The following is a 16747-nucleotide window of genomic DNA, read 5'->3' on the forward strand; positions in this document are numbered from 1 at the left end:
CAAGCATCTCATTAATATTTATGTGCCTGCATCTGTCCTTGGTGTCCCACAACTCTGCACTTTTATCCCTCCTGAAACTGTTCCCCAAGCAAAGTTCAAAGTGTCTGTGGTGACTGACTGCTTTGGTGTGGGGAGGGACAAGGGGAGACCTGGAATTAAGGGTATCTGTTGTTTCCACCAAAGGATTTCAGCATTCCAAAGACATGCATCTGGAGCATTTCTCCCCGGGCCTCCGCTGAAAACAGGCTCTGTGGAACCTAGTCGGACTTTCCCGGTCAACAAATGATAAATAAATAAATAAATAAATAAAATGTCTCTTCCGACAAACCCCAGCACTGGGATTTATAAAGATAAAGGGTGTTGATGCTGTGACCAAAAATAATTCAGAAGCCACTGTATCTTTCTCATGTGAAGTCTTGCCAGAGGTGTCATGAGAATCATAGGTGCCATGAGACACAAAATCTTGAGGTATTCCCTTGCAGGGACCAAAGTTGTGGTGGAAAACCTTAGAAACAAATCTAAATAAAGATCTATTTTTTTCCTGTGAACAAAAAGCTCTTTGAACTGAGGTGCCTAGGTGACATCCCAGGAACACAATCCTGTGTGAAGGAGTCAAGAACGGCTTTTGGGTGTTCTCTTGGAATCCCAGCTTGTATAAAAGATCTCTCACCCAAGAGAGAGAGATTCCTGATACTTTGAAAAAGACCCTGCAAAGATAAAGAAGTTATCAAAATATGGAAATGTGGATACCCTGTAGACTACAATGAACTATAACTGGAGCTAGACACTCTGTGAACACTCTTGGTACAGTGGATAGTCCAAAGTGTAAGGCAGAGAACTGATAATGGGATCCAGACATACAAAACCTTAAGAAACATGTGATGTCTGTATGAATAGGGATGTGATGGTAAGTGTCTTTTAAGTCTAGTGTTAGCATGAAACTTGAAAGAGAAAGAGGAGGTAACAAGTTGTAAAGTGGTATCATTTTGAATTTGGGCACTATCGCAACAGGTTTAGGAAAGGAAAATCCAGAACTCTAAGAATTTTTTTTCTTTGTCACTGGGAAGATACTTGAATAAAAAACATTCCCCACTGGGGAAGGATGAACTGGCTCTAACATTCCTTTGAAAAGCATGTGATGAAGAACTGGTAAAAACAAAAGAGTCTGATCTTCAGGATGAGGAATGACACCCTGGAAAGGAGAAATTTTCTCCCACTGCCATCTATAGACTTGATGAATGACTTTCAGAACCCATTTGTCTGAAATGATCTATTGCCAAAGAAATAAATGGTCATTTAGACTTTCTGTAAGAAAAAGGGACTACAGTGAGAGGGGTTCACAAGGTCTCTTATATAATCATTCAGACTTGTTGGACTGTTCTTGGTTTTGGGAAGTTCAAGACTTCTTTTTGAAATCCCCTTGCCATTTATTCTTAAATGTCTGTTTACCTGTATTTTGTTGAGACTGTTTATTCTATTTTTTGCCAAAATTAGATGAGGAGATAGAAAGTCCTTTGGAAAATTTAGAAAAAGAAGGCCGAAAAATTTCACTGACTCCCTGGATCAGCTTGCCCCTTTCATCACACTTTTTGATCAGGGGGTCAAACACTAAATCTCTTTCCAAGGGAGAATGTAAAATATTATTTTAACATTATCTGTGGCATTCTGAAAATGCAGCCATACAAACCTCCTGAAAACAGTACCAGTAGCCATAGTCCAGGAAGAAGTATTAACAGAGTCATACACACACTGTAAACAATGTGTAGTGAGCTATACAAGAGAACAAACTAAGTTATTTAAAGCAGATTTTCCTCACAAGAAGAAACTGCAGATAAAACATTCCTCATACTTTCACAATTTGTCAGAACAAACTTTAACATATGAACCTGACAATTCAAAATTCTGGTAATCAAAGTTGCAGAGGCGTACACCTTTCCCATATCTATGCACAATTCCCATCCTTATCAGAAAGTGTAGCATTGGAATTAACTAAGTGCTTAGCAGCAGTGAAATCAACTTAAGCTATATCTGCTGGGTCAGGTTTGGGAATAGTGTATAAAAAAGTAAAAGACTGATGAACTTTATACATCTTATCTGCCTTTTTAGGGGAAGATGGCTGACTATCAGGAAAATTGTAGGCATTAACACACACATCTTCTAAAGCAGACAGAACAAGATGAATGGGTGCAGGTTCTGTGAAGTCTTTCTTTAACAAATCATAGTATTTTCTTTTTTTTTTCCAAAATGTTTTTGATTTATTTTATAACACAATAACATAACAGCATACTAACAAGAAAAAAACAAACTATATGCAATGTTCATGACAACTAAAAAAGCAATATACATAGAACATTTAATATTTCTCTAACAGATTGAACAATTTTGTCCAAGCAATTAAATGATGGATTGTATTGTTAGTCCTTGCTTTTATAGTAGCAATCTCATTCTTACAAATGTATTTTACAAGATGAATAAACTCAACTTTAAAGACAGGAGTAGATTGAGATTTCCAATTTTTGAGGACTGAGAAACCTCAGCATTCTCTCACTAAAAATATTGGCACATTCTAGCAATAGATTCAGAGAAAGAAAATTCCTCACGGGGAGAATCAGAAAATGAGCTCTCCTCTGAGTCTAAATCAGAAATTTGAGGAAAAATCATTTATCCATCTATGTATCTTCCCCTTCAGATTCAGAATCTTGAGTCTCTTCAGGAAAATATGAATCCTTTCTTCTTTTACAAAAAAACTACTTTACAATAAGGATCAATAACCTGAATCAAACCCTGAGCCAGACCCAGTAAATGACTTCTTTCCAAAAAAATTAAGGGGGAGTAGACACATGTTTGTTTATTCTGTTTCTTTTTGACAAGGAAAATTGGTCCAACCATATTACTAATGGCAGCAGCAGCTTCCCCAGGGATGGGGACAGCATTTTGATGCAACATGGAAACCTTCCCTGTCCCCTCTCCCAGGACTAACAAGAGTGGCTCTCTCTTGCCTAGTAAGGGGACCGCAACAGCCGCAGAGGATGTGGCTAACATCAGTGGCCTGAGGTGCAACACATGACCACAGCAGAGTCATCTGCCTCCAGCTGAAGCAAATTGTTATTCTGCTGTGGTGGCAAAGGCTGTTTGCTTCATTTTTTGTTTCTTTTTGTGGCTGGAAGAAGGACCAGTTGTGGGACCCATAGTCTATTCTATGCTCAAACTGAAAATGGCGCCTGTTTACCTGGGAAGGCAAACAGCAATTGCTAGTAAACACTACCAGTCCACAAAAGTTACTTTTTGAGAGAAAAACACAGTAAAATCATTTTAAAACACTATGTCAACCTCACAAAAGTAAAATAAACACAATTTATACACAAGAAAAATGTTTTCAGTTACTTTATACCACTTTTAAACTGACAGAAAAATGAGTGTTCTGTTTAAAAAGTACATTATAGCCTCGAGGCAGTCCATCAACACACACCACGCCTAACTTTAAAATAACTTTCCTGAAGAGAAAAGTAATAAAACATGAAAAAAAAGAAAATGGAAGATTTTTTCCCCAAAGAGAACTTATCTGTCCAGAAAAGGAAAGCACAAGCCAACCGTCAATCCTTGAAAGCCTATCAAGAGCATACTCTTCAGTGGCAGTAAGGCTCTATGGAAGTTAGCATCAAATCTTGTCTTAGTCAACCCTGCTAGAAGTGTCTGACAATCTGGGCACATGGAAGGTGTCCTGAAGCTTTGGAAGCTGGCCGGCTGTTATATCCTTGGCATAATGTAACGCCATATAGCTAAGGCTACTGCAGCAGTGATCAACGTGATGAACATTGAATCTTAGTAAGACATCTTTTAGAAGACTAAAACTAAAACTGAAAACTGCTTCGGCATCAAGGAATAAAGTTCAGGCTATAAATTAGCTTCCTCTTTGTGTTCTGACTTACAGCTTTGGTGACTGACTGGCCCCAAAAAGCATTGAATTAGTTTGACAAAAAAAACAAGAAAATGTCTTCATGCTTGTCAAATGATATATAAAAAACAGTGAATAGCAAGACTATATATCCCTCATTCTGAAGGAAGTACGGCCCTCCATAAAATTAACTATATGTATGGGTCTGCTATCATGGGACTGCATATATATTTTTTGACATCATCATATCCAAACAATGAAATACTAAACCACAAAGAAAACAACTCTAAAATAGCATATTTGCTCAGATTAACAGAAGCATATACAATTTTTGCTCCGTTTTATATCAGTGGCATTTGTAAGTATTTCTTACTGCCTATATTATCTAACATTTCTTGATAAAATATCATGACTTTTATGTAATTTTCTGTGCATGCAGTCTATATATTTTGGAACTCTTCAACCTGGACCTCTGCTAAAATGGGATTTTGCTCAGGAGGGAAGATCTAAGCCTGGCATGCAAAACATCTTCAGACCTCACTCTAATGGGCCTCCTACAATTCTACAAAACAAACAGCATCAGGATTACCCATTCTTAGACATAAACATTGTCTGTGATATAAATAGGCCCTGCTAGAGAGACAGATATGTATCCCAAAGATCACCCCTTCTGTGGAACATGTTTCCCATCCATGTGAAGCAGAGTTCCTCCCTAACCCAATTCAAGTGTAACTTGGACAACATATTCATCCCTGGTTTGGCACCTATGTCTCTAATTTGCACAAGAAGCTTGTAAATGATTCATCTCCCAGGGCTCTGTTTACAAATGTTTCATCTCCCAAGCTCCTGCTTACACTGCCAAGGGTACTGGAAATAGTCAGATTTGGAATGCATGGCTAGACTTAAAAAGGCCCCAGTGGTGTTTAGCCTAGTAATATGAACCTATGACTATCACATCAAACAAATGGAAATAAATGAATTAATAAAAACAGTAAGAAAGAAAGAAGCAATCACTGAGATGTCAAAAGTAACCAAGCCTATTGGTAACAGAAATCTGATACATCTGGCATTTCTGAGAAGTCCAGAAGTCATAATTTAGAACGTTAACAATTGACCTTTTGAAAAATAAAGATAAGGTTTCAGGTTCTCTGTGTTTAATAAGGAATTAAGCGAATTTTAAAAATAGCTAAAAAGGCTGCAAAGCTTGCAGGTAAAGATCCCCTACCTAGAGGCTAATATGATTCAAAACAGCAAGTTCTGGTGTTCAAGACAGAAGCACTCAGCAAATAAAATTGTTTCCTGAAACACATATCTTGTGGTGGTTATGTTCTTATTTTAAATGACATTTTTTCATAAGTACATGAGAATTTGTTGTAGTTTTTGTTTTTCAATTAATTCATGATGCCTCTGAGTGATATGGAAAAAGAGGGAAGTGTTACCCTCCACCTTACTTTACACAACATGGGCAGCAATGTCATCTGCAGTCAAGATGCAACTGCTGAGATGAAGTACCACAGGCGATTAGCAAGACTAGCTTAACCAACAAGATCTCCCTGTAGGAAATCTCTGTACTGGAAGCAGTTGTAGAAGTCACACATGTGCCATTTGTTGGCATCATGCACATTGCCAGTGTACTACATAAAACCAGTGACAATAATATAGCATCTACACTGAAAATAACCTGGAAATTCAAGTAATTGTATCCTTTTTTGTTGGTAGAGGCATCTCCTTTATGACCGCATTGGTGCCTTAACTGCAGCATGTGTTTGCTTAGTATAACCTGAGACTGCAGGATGGGGAATGAGGTCATAGAGGCTATGAATGATGGTGACCCTTTCCTGATCTGTCCTGGGCAACCATATATGCTGATCCACATGCTGCAGTAGCACACCAACAAAGTTATCCATGATTCTTAAGGTGGAGGGTTGGGAGACATAAGTGTGCTCACTGTTGGTTACTGGATGCCCCTGTGGCTTAGATGGTTAACATAACACATAACTTAATCTCCAGTAGATTAAGGACACTATGCAGTCCTTGGAATGATATATTTGGTCAGCACATGTCACAGGTAATATGGAACAGATTATATTCTACCGGTTACTGATCCATAATCTGCTAGACTATCAGACCATCATAAGTCAGCCACGGCCATTACTGTAGATGTTGCTGCAGTGTTCTGCATTTTTAAAGTTTCCTGTATTATCTGCATATGTATTTGGTTGAAACATGCCAGTTCTGCTGTTGCAGTTAACATTTTGTTCTGCACATTGACATTTTTCTGCATACTATGCTAAGTTATGCTTGCACATTAATGCAGTGTAACTCTGTTCCACACTGTTCCTGAATATCCACACCTATGTTTAGTCACTCATTCCCTGGCGTCACCTTCTGTGTAACATGCATCAAACTTTGCATGAAAGCTACCCAGACAAAAATAATCCTTGAAATGCCAATGCCTTTTGTTTTTTAATCCCCCGCTGATGCCTTTCTCAGACATTTGAAACTCAGTTGCCATTAAAATGAGAATCTTTAAAGATTTTTGCTCAAAGACTTTTCTTTTTGCTGGGAAAATGCATTATATCTCTGACTAATTTCAGGAATACAAGGCAAAGTACTGTGAGTATGATATGCTTAGTATAGTCTGAAAAAGAAAGTATTTTGAGCTGGGGAGGTAGGGTTAAACAATGAAGACATTTGAAAACATGATGTGCAATTTAAGGTCCTTTATTACAGAGTCATCTAGCTTAATACCACTATTTACGATATTTTTTCCATAAAGGATAAAAATAAGGCTATAGGCATGTCAAGAACACCAAGAATAAATAGTAAACGAGAAACAGCAATTTTGTGGATACAATTTCAAAACAGTTCCACTATGAAGTATTCGCTTCTTGAAAGCCAGTGCTTCAAAAGAATGGGAAAAAAGTGCCCAAAAACTTTTTTTTTTCCAGGGGGCAAGCCCATTGCACTCTCTGAAAGGGGTGCAAGCCCCCATAGTCCCAAACTTATATAACCAACTGTGAGGTTGTACCAACTGAAAGAAAGGAGAAGAGAATCATTGCCAATGCACAATTCGAAATCACACCAGCAATGATTTCCTATGGAAAAAGTGTTTGGCCTTATGCCGTTCATTTTGTTTCTGTGAGCTACTGAAGATATTGTGTAGGGAAGCCTTTCAGAACAGACATGAGTCCTAACAACTGAGCCATATGCATAAATAATGCCATTTCCTATCTATTTTATTATACTGCAACTTAATGATATTGACAAGAATAAACAATAGTAAAGCATTTAGCATACATTATCAAAAAATAATTTCTGTCAGAAGAATATTAATAAAACAATCCGTCTTAAAATGATGCTACAACTTTGTAACAGCAGACTAAAATTATGAAGTTCTCACTCAAAGAATGATTTTAATCTTATCTGCAGTAAAGCCTTCCCTTCAAGGGAAAAATATTATAGCAGACAGCACCTGCACATTTGTGAAATCATCAGTGATACTCTACTATCCAAAAATCAATATATTATTCTATGAATTAAAAAAATAAGTATATCTTTATAAGAAAATCATGACATTGTCATTCTTAAACACCCAGTTAAAGTAAGTGGCTGTGACATTTTTGACAATGCAGTTTTTCCAAGTACACTTTTATAAGTAAAGGCTTTCATGTAAGTTCAGATCAGTCCCTGCCAAAGTAGAGTCGAGTTTCTCTAAAGAAGGCCTGCTTAAGTCATCACTTAGCACATGATATTTTCTAACATTCTTGACCTTGCAGTATGAAAATCCACTCAGATAATTAAATGAAAAATGCCTGGCTCTAATAAAGATCAATTAATATACCTTAACTGTACTACTGTATGTCACAGTTAATGTCACTGATTGAAAATAAGTGCTGTATAACCAGCTATTTTGTACCATAATTAGGTTAAATTCTCTCCTACTATCAGAAATGGTGTTTCAATTCTGTCTTTATAACACTTATTCTTCATTTGTATAAACCTATTAAGTAATATAGGAAGTGACTATAGTAAAAACAATAGTAAAAAAAATATAAAAAAAGACACATGGCAAAAATTTGCTTTCGTATTTTAATTCAGAGTTGATTCAATCACTTCAGCTCAATCACAATGTGGAGAATATAGCCAACTTCATGATTTACAGGGATGGAACTCTGCCTATGACCCAGACATCTCAGGTTTGATTAGAGGCCACATACAAACCACCTATGATTCAGATGTGTGTGTGGGGGGGGGGGTAACATGTTTGACTACCTACTTCTCCCTTGTGGGATGGCATGTTCCATAAACAATCCCCTTTGGAAACATGGAACTGGTCAGAAGTGTCTGCTTATTGGGGGACAGGAATTTCTAAGAGTCACATCATGTGTGGAAGTAATTGCATTGCCTGCTATGTTTACCCCTTAAGCACTATTGGGACAGTGCACTGGAAGAACAGTAAGGTTTAAAGTAAAATAAAAACACACTGATAGCTGCTTGGATGATAGCCACACTGTGGTCATACTCTTACCTTATAAAAGGAAATGAATGAGATACCCTGCAGCCACAACTGCTCAAATAGTCTGAAAGCAGGGGCAGCCCATGCTATTGAACTGCAGGACTGCAGCCCCCCCCCCCCCAGCTGTAAAGAAGAAAGAAAAGAAAAGAAAAAACAAATGCAAGTCCTGGACCTTTGTGCATGTATGCTCACAAAATTTCCTGATATCTGGACTGCTGGTGAACCAGTCCACAGCATGAGCACAGAATCCAGACTGCTGCTGAGACAGTCCGGATTAGGAAGACAGCTTTCAAGAGCAGAGATCCCAGAAGTCTATGCAGTTATACCAGCATAGACTGGAAGGGGTTCAGACTACAACATCTGCAGGACGGGTAGAAGCTTGCTCTCATGGGAAGGAGAAGGACATCTCACAGGCTTTTTAGTGCAGAAATGGAGGGAAACTGTGTGTGTGTGTGTGTGTGTGTGTGTGTGTGTGTGTGTGTGTGTGTGTGTGTGTGTGTGTGTGTGTGTGTGTGTCAGAGAGAGAAATGCCCCAGTTAAATATACCTGGTGGCTAGAGAGAACTCAGGAAATACCTGGTGGCTAGACTCAAACCCTGTACCTTGGGAGCAGGTAGCAAGAGCTTGAATTCCCTACCCACCACCACTTGTGAAATTTTTGCTTCATATTTTTGTTCTTGTGAAATTCGTGGTTTTCTGGATTTTGAATTCACTAAATAATGACAGGCATTTGAATTTCAGACTTCATATTCTTCAGAAAGTGCATGGTAACACAAAACCTTTTATTCTAGCAATGTTCTGTTTATAAGATGAATATTTGAAATTTGTTCCTCTTTTGGGGGCTGTATTCCCCCATTATTGGCTTTGTCCATGTTTTTTGTGCTAAGAGGTTGAGAGCTATGGTGAGAACTGAATTCACTGAATATGTTTGAGAGCTGTATTCCCCCATTATTGGCTTTGTCTAGGTGTTTTGTGCTAAGAGGTTGAGAGCTACGGTGAGAACTGAATTCACTAAATGATAGCCATTTAAGTTTCGGTCTACCTGTCTTTTAAGAAACAGCTGATTTGGCATAGTGGTATATTGCTCTGACTGTAGTGCACAGGGTCCTAGGTTCAAGTCTTGGCAGTGAAATGCATGGTGGTAATAGAGAATTTTATTCTAGCAACTTTCCAAGATTATACAAGAAATGTTTAAAATGTGTCCATAGTTTTGGGGCAGTAAATTTTGGCTTTTTCCAGATTTCTTGTGCTTCAAAGTTGAGAGATACAGTTGAGTATCGAGTGGATTTTACAAGGAGCTGAGAGCTTCAAGAGAAGTTTAGTGTTGCTTATGTTGAGTCTGCTTGCATTGTTAATAGCACAACAGGTAGTGTACTTGCTTTCCATGCAGAAGGCTATGGGTTCTACTCCAACAGTATAGAGATGCATTGCTGATACTGTACTGTGTTGTACTTTTAAAGAAGGTGGATGCTGCAGTCCTGAGAATGTCCTCTTTGGTGGAGATACCTAGTAACAATGAACTTGTTATCAGTTTGCCATCCATTCCCTATTGCAATATTACTAGCTTATCATTTTTTAATGTAACATAGGCAATTTATTCCTCAAGTGCAACAGGCACTTTATTTGTAGATGAAACAATGAAATACAAAGTTGTTTGCTTGCAGCAACCTCTTCATTAGTTACAGATCTCTTTAATGTGGAATTATTTACATGACTTTTACTTCTGCAGAGATTGTGCATATTTACTGATACTGGTGGATTGTAGAAGTTTGAGTAAACTTTTATGATGGAAGTATTCTGAACTGGGCAGTTTTGTCATTACTGGTGGATGCATTTTGTTTCATTGTTTACTGGAAAAATGCTCAAAATAATAAATTTTAAATGCTGTCTAACAACTATACTGTATTATACAAGGAATATGATTTAATACAATCAGGAAGGTATATACTTCAGTGGTGGTGCTGCGGTAGCATTGTCACCTCATAGTAAGACATTGTCCTGTTTGATTCTCAGCTAGAGCATCTTCTGTGTGGAGACATGCGTGAATGGGCGTACCTTCGTTGAAGGTTGTGCGTCAAGGCCAGCAACTCGGCACGTAAAAATCTACTGCCAATCATTAGCGGACCGGAGTTCTGCCGTGGTGACCCCTAACCAGGAAAAGCCGAAAGACACAACAACAACAACAATCAGGAAGGTATGTCAAAGAACACATGTATTTTTCCTGTGCAAGGCACCTATGATTTTAAAACAGTTAATCTTTATCTGCCACTGGCCAGATATATTTTCTTTGAATGTGGGTATCAATGTTGTTTCAATGAATGTGAGTTTCAAGGGCAGAAAAGTACAGTTGTGTACACTTACCATAAATGTAGATGTTCAAGTGTATTCACTGATGCATTCATCACATTTGAGTTATCTGCCTACAGGTAACCCTCAGCTGACCTGAATACCAGAGTCTTCAGACTTCTGCGTCGGATGCTGTCGTTTCTGCCTTGACGTCAGGTCGTCAAGGGTATAAAACATGCAGCCGATGCCATTACATCAGTTTTTCTTGCCCCATATGTCAGGTGCCTGCACAATAGGAAGCAATTAAATGGTATGGTAAACCCCCATCAAAAAGCAAATACACAAGAAAAAATAAATATACCAACAAGAAGGAAAGGTAGAGCCAAGAGAAGTCAGAGGGCTGGAGGAAGGGTAACCAGGACTGCAACAGTGAATATACTCGAACATCTGCATTTATGGTAAGTGTATACAACTGTACTATGTTCTTTGTGTTTCACTGTTGCAGTCATCACATTTGAGTTGATTCCCAAAGCTAAGGAAGGGAGGAGGAAGTTAAAGAGCATTAGGGCTAGCTATTAATCCCTGCAAGACTGCAGTGGCAAATCCAGCTCTGGATTTAGAAAAGATAGACGTGGTAATGCTTGGTGAAGGTATGTACAGTGCTCCAGGTAGCAGCTTCTAGGATGTCCCTGGTAGGAACTCCTCTGTGAAATGCCACAGAGGTAGATGCAGCCCTGGTGGAATGTGATCTTATCCCCTGTGGGGTAGGTTTTCCATGGTGCTTGTAGCAGAAATTAATGCAATGGGCTATCCATTTGGAAATGGTTTGTTTTGAAATGGCCTTCCCTTCTGCCCCTGCAGCAAAGCTAACTAAGAGCTGTCCAGATTTTCTGATAGGCCTAGTCCTGTCCAAATAGAATCTAAGTTGTTTGTGCACATCCAGAGAGTGCAGTATTTGTTCCCCTTTGTTTTGTGGATTAGGGAAAAAAGTAGGTAAATGAATGGACTGATTTAGGGTCACAGTAGACACCACCTTGGGCATAAAGGAAGGATTAGTCCTGAGGGAAACCCTGTCCACATGGAAGATAATGAGGGGTTCCACCGCCATGAGGGCCTGTAATTCAGACACTCTTCTTGCTGAAGTAATGGCTAGAAGGAAGGCTGTTTTCCAAGAAAGGAATTTCAACTCTGCTGTAGCAGCTGGCTCAAAGGGGGGAAGAGTGAGCTTTTCCAATACAAAGTTAAGGTCCCAGGCTGGAGTGGGAGCTCTCCTGGGGGGGGGGGGTCTTACATTTTTGACCCCTCTAAGGAATTGCTTTAGCAAGGAGTGAGAGAAGAGGGGTGGCTCAGTATTATAATGTGCTGAAATGGCAGAGGCATGAATTTTAACTGACGAGAAGGACAGACCCTTGTGGAGCATTTCTGTTAAGTACTCTAGAATATGAGGTAAGCTGGGCACTGTTGTGCCCATCCCCTGAGCCTGGCTCCAAGAACAGTATCTTTTCCACTTTTCAGCATAGGATTTTCTTGTACTAGGCCTCCTAGAATCCAGAATGACATCCAGTACCTTCTTACTGAGGGATGCTAGAGGAGAGTTCAAGGAATTAGCCAGGCTGCAAGGTTCAGGGTTTGAAGCTGAGGGTGCAGAATCTGGCCCGCCTGCTGGGAGAGCAGGGAAGGGGTCTGAGGCAGGTGCCATGGTTGTAGTAGTGTCATACTGTGCAAGAGGGGGTACCAGTGCTGGTCTAGTGCAATCAGTATTGTCCTTGGCTTGTCCTGTTTGATCTTTAGTAGAACCTTCGAGAGGAGAGGCAGAGGGGGAAAGGCATAAACCGAGAGGCTCTCTCAGGTAAAGGACAGCTTGACTGTGGGGAGTTCTTGTGCAGAATTTGTTCAATTGTTAGTTCTGAGGGGAGGCAAACAGGTCTACCTCTGGAGTCCCCCATTTGTTCCTCAAGAGGTTAAATATTTTGGGTTCTAGTTTCCATTCATGTGGGTCCATGAGATTTCTGCTTAAGTATGCCAGTGAATTTAGTTTGCCTGGCAGGAATTGTGCTTGTAGGTGTATTTGGTAACTCAAGGCTGTGTCCCACAGAGCCATGGCTAGTCTGCAGAGAGGGTCTGAGTGGGTTCCCCCCTGCTTGTTTATGTACCACATAACTGTGGTGTTGTCTGTCTTTACCAATAGTTGTCCTCGAAGAATACGGTCTTTGAAGGCTGTCAGAGCATTCTGTACAGCTAACATTTCTTTTTAATTGATATGCAGGTGCATCTGTCTTGGGTTCCATTTGCCCTGAATGCACTGCCCTGCCATCTGAGCCCCTGCCCCATGTATAGTCTGATGCATCTGTTGTTAGGGTTTGGGCGGCAGAGGGTAGAGTGAAAGGGGATTCCTTGTTGTGGTAGCAGGCCTCTGCCCACAAGAGGAACTCTGTCTTTATACAAGGAATGATAGAAATCATTGTTTCCAGGTCCTGAGAATGTTGACACCATAGGCTTTTTAGATACCATTGGAGTTTCCTCATATGCAGTCTTGCATATGGAATTAGTAGGATGTAAGAGGCCATGAACCCCCGAGCTTGCAGTATTTTCCTTGCAGATAGCTGGGGATTTGTGGCCAATAGTTTGAAGTAGGTTGTCAAATAAACTTGTTTCTCTGGAGTGAGGAATGCCATCTGGGAAGTTGTGTTCAAGCTTGTTCCCAGGAATACAATCTGTTGGCAGGGTACTAGGTGAGATTTATTTTTGTTGATGGTGTACTCCAGTGAGGTTAGAAGTTTCTTTACGAATGTCAGGTGTTGTAATAGCAAGTCCTGGCTTTCTGCTTGAATCAGACAATCGTCCAAGTATGGGTAAATTTGAATGTTTTTCTGCCTGCAAAATGCAATGGCTGGAGCTAGACACTTTGTGAACACCCTGGGCACAGTAGATAAGCCAAAGGGAAGTGCATGGAGCCCACCCTGAAATGTAGGTATTGTCTGCAGGATCCTCTTATTGGGATGTACAGGTAAGCTTCTTTAAGTCTAGGGTTGCCAGCCAGGCATCCTTGGCTAGCATAGGAAGAAGCTGTTGAAGAGTTAGCATTTTGAATTTTGGAACCACCAGAAAGGTGTTGAGAATAGAGAGGTCCAGGACAGGATGCCAGGAGTTGTCTTTTCTGGGTACCAGAAAAAGTCTTGAATAAATACCTTGTTCCCTTTGTTCTGCTGGGACAGGTTGAATAGCCCTGATACTGAGAAGAGAGAGAACCTGCTGTTGATCCTCCACCCATTGATTTGGGGGTAGGTCTGGCCAACCATTTTGGGTTGGTAGTGTGTGGAAGTGGAATATGTATCCTTAGGAAACTATGTTCAAAACCTATTTGCCCTGGGTAAAGAGTTCCCAGTTTTTTGCATGCAGGGCAAGCTTTCCTCCTAAGGGAGCAGGTAGATGAGCAGGGCTTGGGAAGTTTAAGGTTAAGTCATTGTGCCATTTTTCCATAGGGGGGGTGGCTTACTACTCCCTGCTTTGAAAGTGGGAGCCCCCCCACACACACACTACTTAGATCTGTGTGTAGTCTGAGACTGTAGTCTAGGTGGTCTGCTGTTCCTGGGTTTGGACTGCGAAGGCCTGGAAGGGACTGGAAAGGACCAGTTCTTTGAATGCCAATGCCTACTGAATCTGGGTGGCTGTACTTGTAGGAAATCTTTAACAGTTTGCATAGATTTAGCTTTTTTCTCCATCCTTTTGAGGACTTCTTCTTCTTTGTTGCCAAAAAGGTGGTCGTGGTTTAATGGAGCATTCAGTAATTTAGCTTTAACATGATCTGGCAGGTTTTGTTCCTTAAGCCAAGCATGCCTTCTAAGTAAAGACTCAGTGACAGCAGCCCTGCAAGGATGCTTCTAAAGCATCAAAACCACATTGCAAAGTATGTTTACCAACTTGTTCTGCAGAATGCAATAAATTTTGCAATTCTTTGTGTTCAGCACAGTCAGGAATCAACATAATTTTCTGTCTGAGTAGTCCCATAATATGCTGCTGATACTTTAACATATGAAACTGGCAATTTAAAGCCCTAATGGCCAAAGTAGCAGAAGTGTATACCTTCTTACCCCATCTGTCCAATGCTCTAGAATCTCTATCAGAAGGGGTAGGATCTTTGGCAGCAGTAGCCTTAATGCCTTTTGGTCCTTGTGAAATAGTCTTTGGATCTGCAGAAGGATTCTCGAAGAGGAACTTGTGAGAGTCAGGTACTCTGTAGTACCTGTCAGGTTTTCTGGGAGCTGGAGGTAAAGTGTCTGGGGTAAGGCTAAATTCCAAGAAAGCATCATCTACAATGTCCAGAACAGGAGGGATAGCTAAAGGCCTGTACTGAGGTAGGAGTAAGAATTCCCTAAGTCTCTTTTTGGACTCAGAGTAATCCTGGCTTTCCCAGCAGAAATGCTCCCTAAGAGTATGCAAGGTTTCACCGAAAGACAAATCTTCTGGAGGGAAAGCAGAGGGAATGGAATCCTCAGCATCAGAATCCTCATAAGTGGATAAGGTCTAATCCTGGTAATCAGAAGGAGCAGAAATATCAGATTCCTGATCAGAAGAATCAGAAAGAAAATCAGTTCTAGGTCTCTTAGAGGGGGAAGGCTGGCTTCCCCTAATTAAGGTAATAAGGTCTTCAGCCATTGTAAGCATTTGTTTTTAAGGCATATGAGCCTGAACCTGTGATTTGGTTGTCAGTTTTCTAGGCATAGTGCTAGTTTTTGGCCTGGATGAAAATGATGGCGTCGGTTAAAACGAAAATTTCAGGAGTTGGCCAACCGGCACTTGTGAACTGCTTCTGCTTCGGGCATCGCAAGGCAAGAAAGACTGATGTAATGGTGTCGGCTGCATGTTTTATACCCCTGACGACCTGATGTCAAGGAAGAAGTGACAGCATCCGATGCAGAAATCCGAAGACTCTGGTATTCAGGCCGGCTGAGGGCTACCTGCAGGCAGATAACCCAAATGTGATGACTGCAACAGTGAAACATGAAGAACATCATTTTAATGCTAAGCCTATTTTCATCGTGAGACTGCATTGCTTTGTTTAGCAGATGTCTATTAGTGTTTGTACTGTAAAATCTAAAATAAAACTTTTAAATGAAATCCAAATCATCCTAGAAGTAAAGCAGTATGCACATTACACTGTTTATGGTAAATGGGGTGAAATAGCCAAGTAATGGGACATTGGAATAGCTGCAGGGGGAGGCCCCTTTCGACCATGATTTTGTGACGGGGGGGTCGGCAAACTCATACATCCCTGGCTGAACTATACCTCTTAACTGTCCAGATTTTTGCAGAATTAATAGATTTTTGCTTCTTATTTTTTGGTTTGTTCCTCATAAAATTTGTGTTTTGTTTGTCAAATCATTTAGGAATGAAGCCACTAAATAATGACAGACGCTGAGAGGTACGCACTAATAAATCACTTTACAGAATTAGATATATCCAAACCCTCAAAATGTTGCTCTCCCCCTAATAATCCCCCTGCAAAATGGCAAATTTGGAAGAAAACGTGGAGGGTTTACAATTAATAAATAATTGTAAAGATCAGTTGTAGATTAATTTTAATTTCAGAAATGAATCTAGATTCTCCTATTTTGTCAGCTGCTGAAGTTAACAGTACTAATATTTAAAAAAATGTGTTCCTTCTTTGACAGGCTCCCAGCTGTGTTGTGTGGTTATTTTATATTTTTGCATCACATTTTTGGTCCGTTTTTCATAAAAGTGTGGTTTTCTGGCAAATTATTAAAGGTTGAAGTTAGAAAATAATGACAGACATTTGAGTTTCAGATTTTATACCCTTCAGAAAATTCATACTAATGCAAGACCTACTATTGTATTATCTTTCTAAGTTTATAAGAGCAATATTTAAAAATTGTCCTTATTTTTGGGCCTTTGTCCCACTTCTGTTTATTGCTTTTGTCCAGATTTCTTGCTCTGAGGCTGAGAGGTATGATAAATGTGTCAGTGAGGCCATCACCAGTAGTGACTCTGTTTGTGTCCAAGCAAGGCAAGGTTCAGTTATGTAGTGTA

This window comes from Protopterus annectens, chromosome 7.part0 (genome assembly GCF_019279795.1).
Source record: "Protopterus annectens isolate FY-2018-M chromosome 7.part0, PAN1.0, whole genome shotgun sequence".
In the NCBI taxonomy this organism is placed as follows: domain Eukaryota; kingdom Metazoa; phylum Chordata; order Ceratodontiformes; family Protopteridae; genus Protopterus; species Protopterus annectens.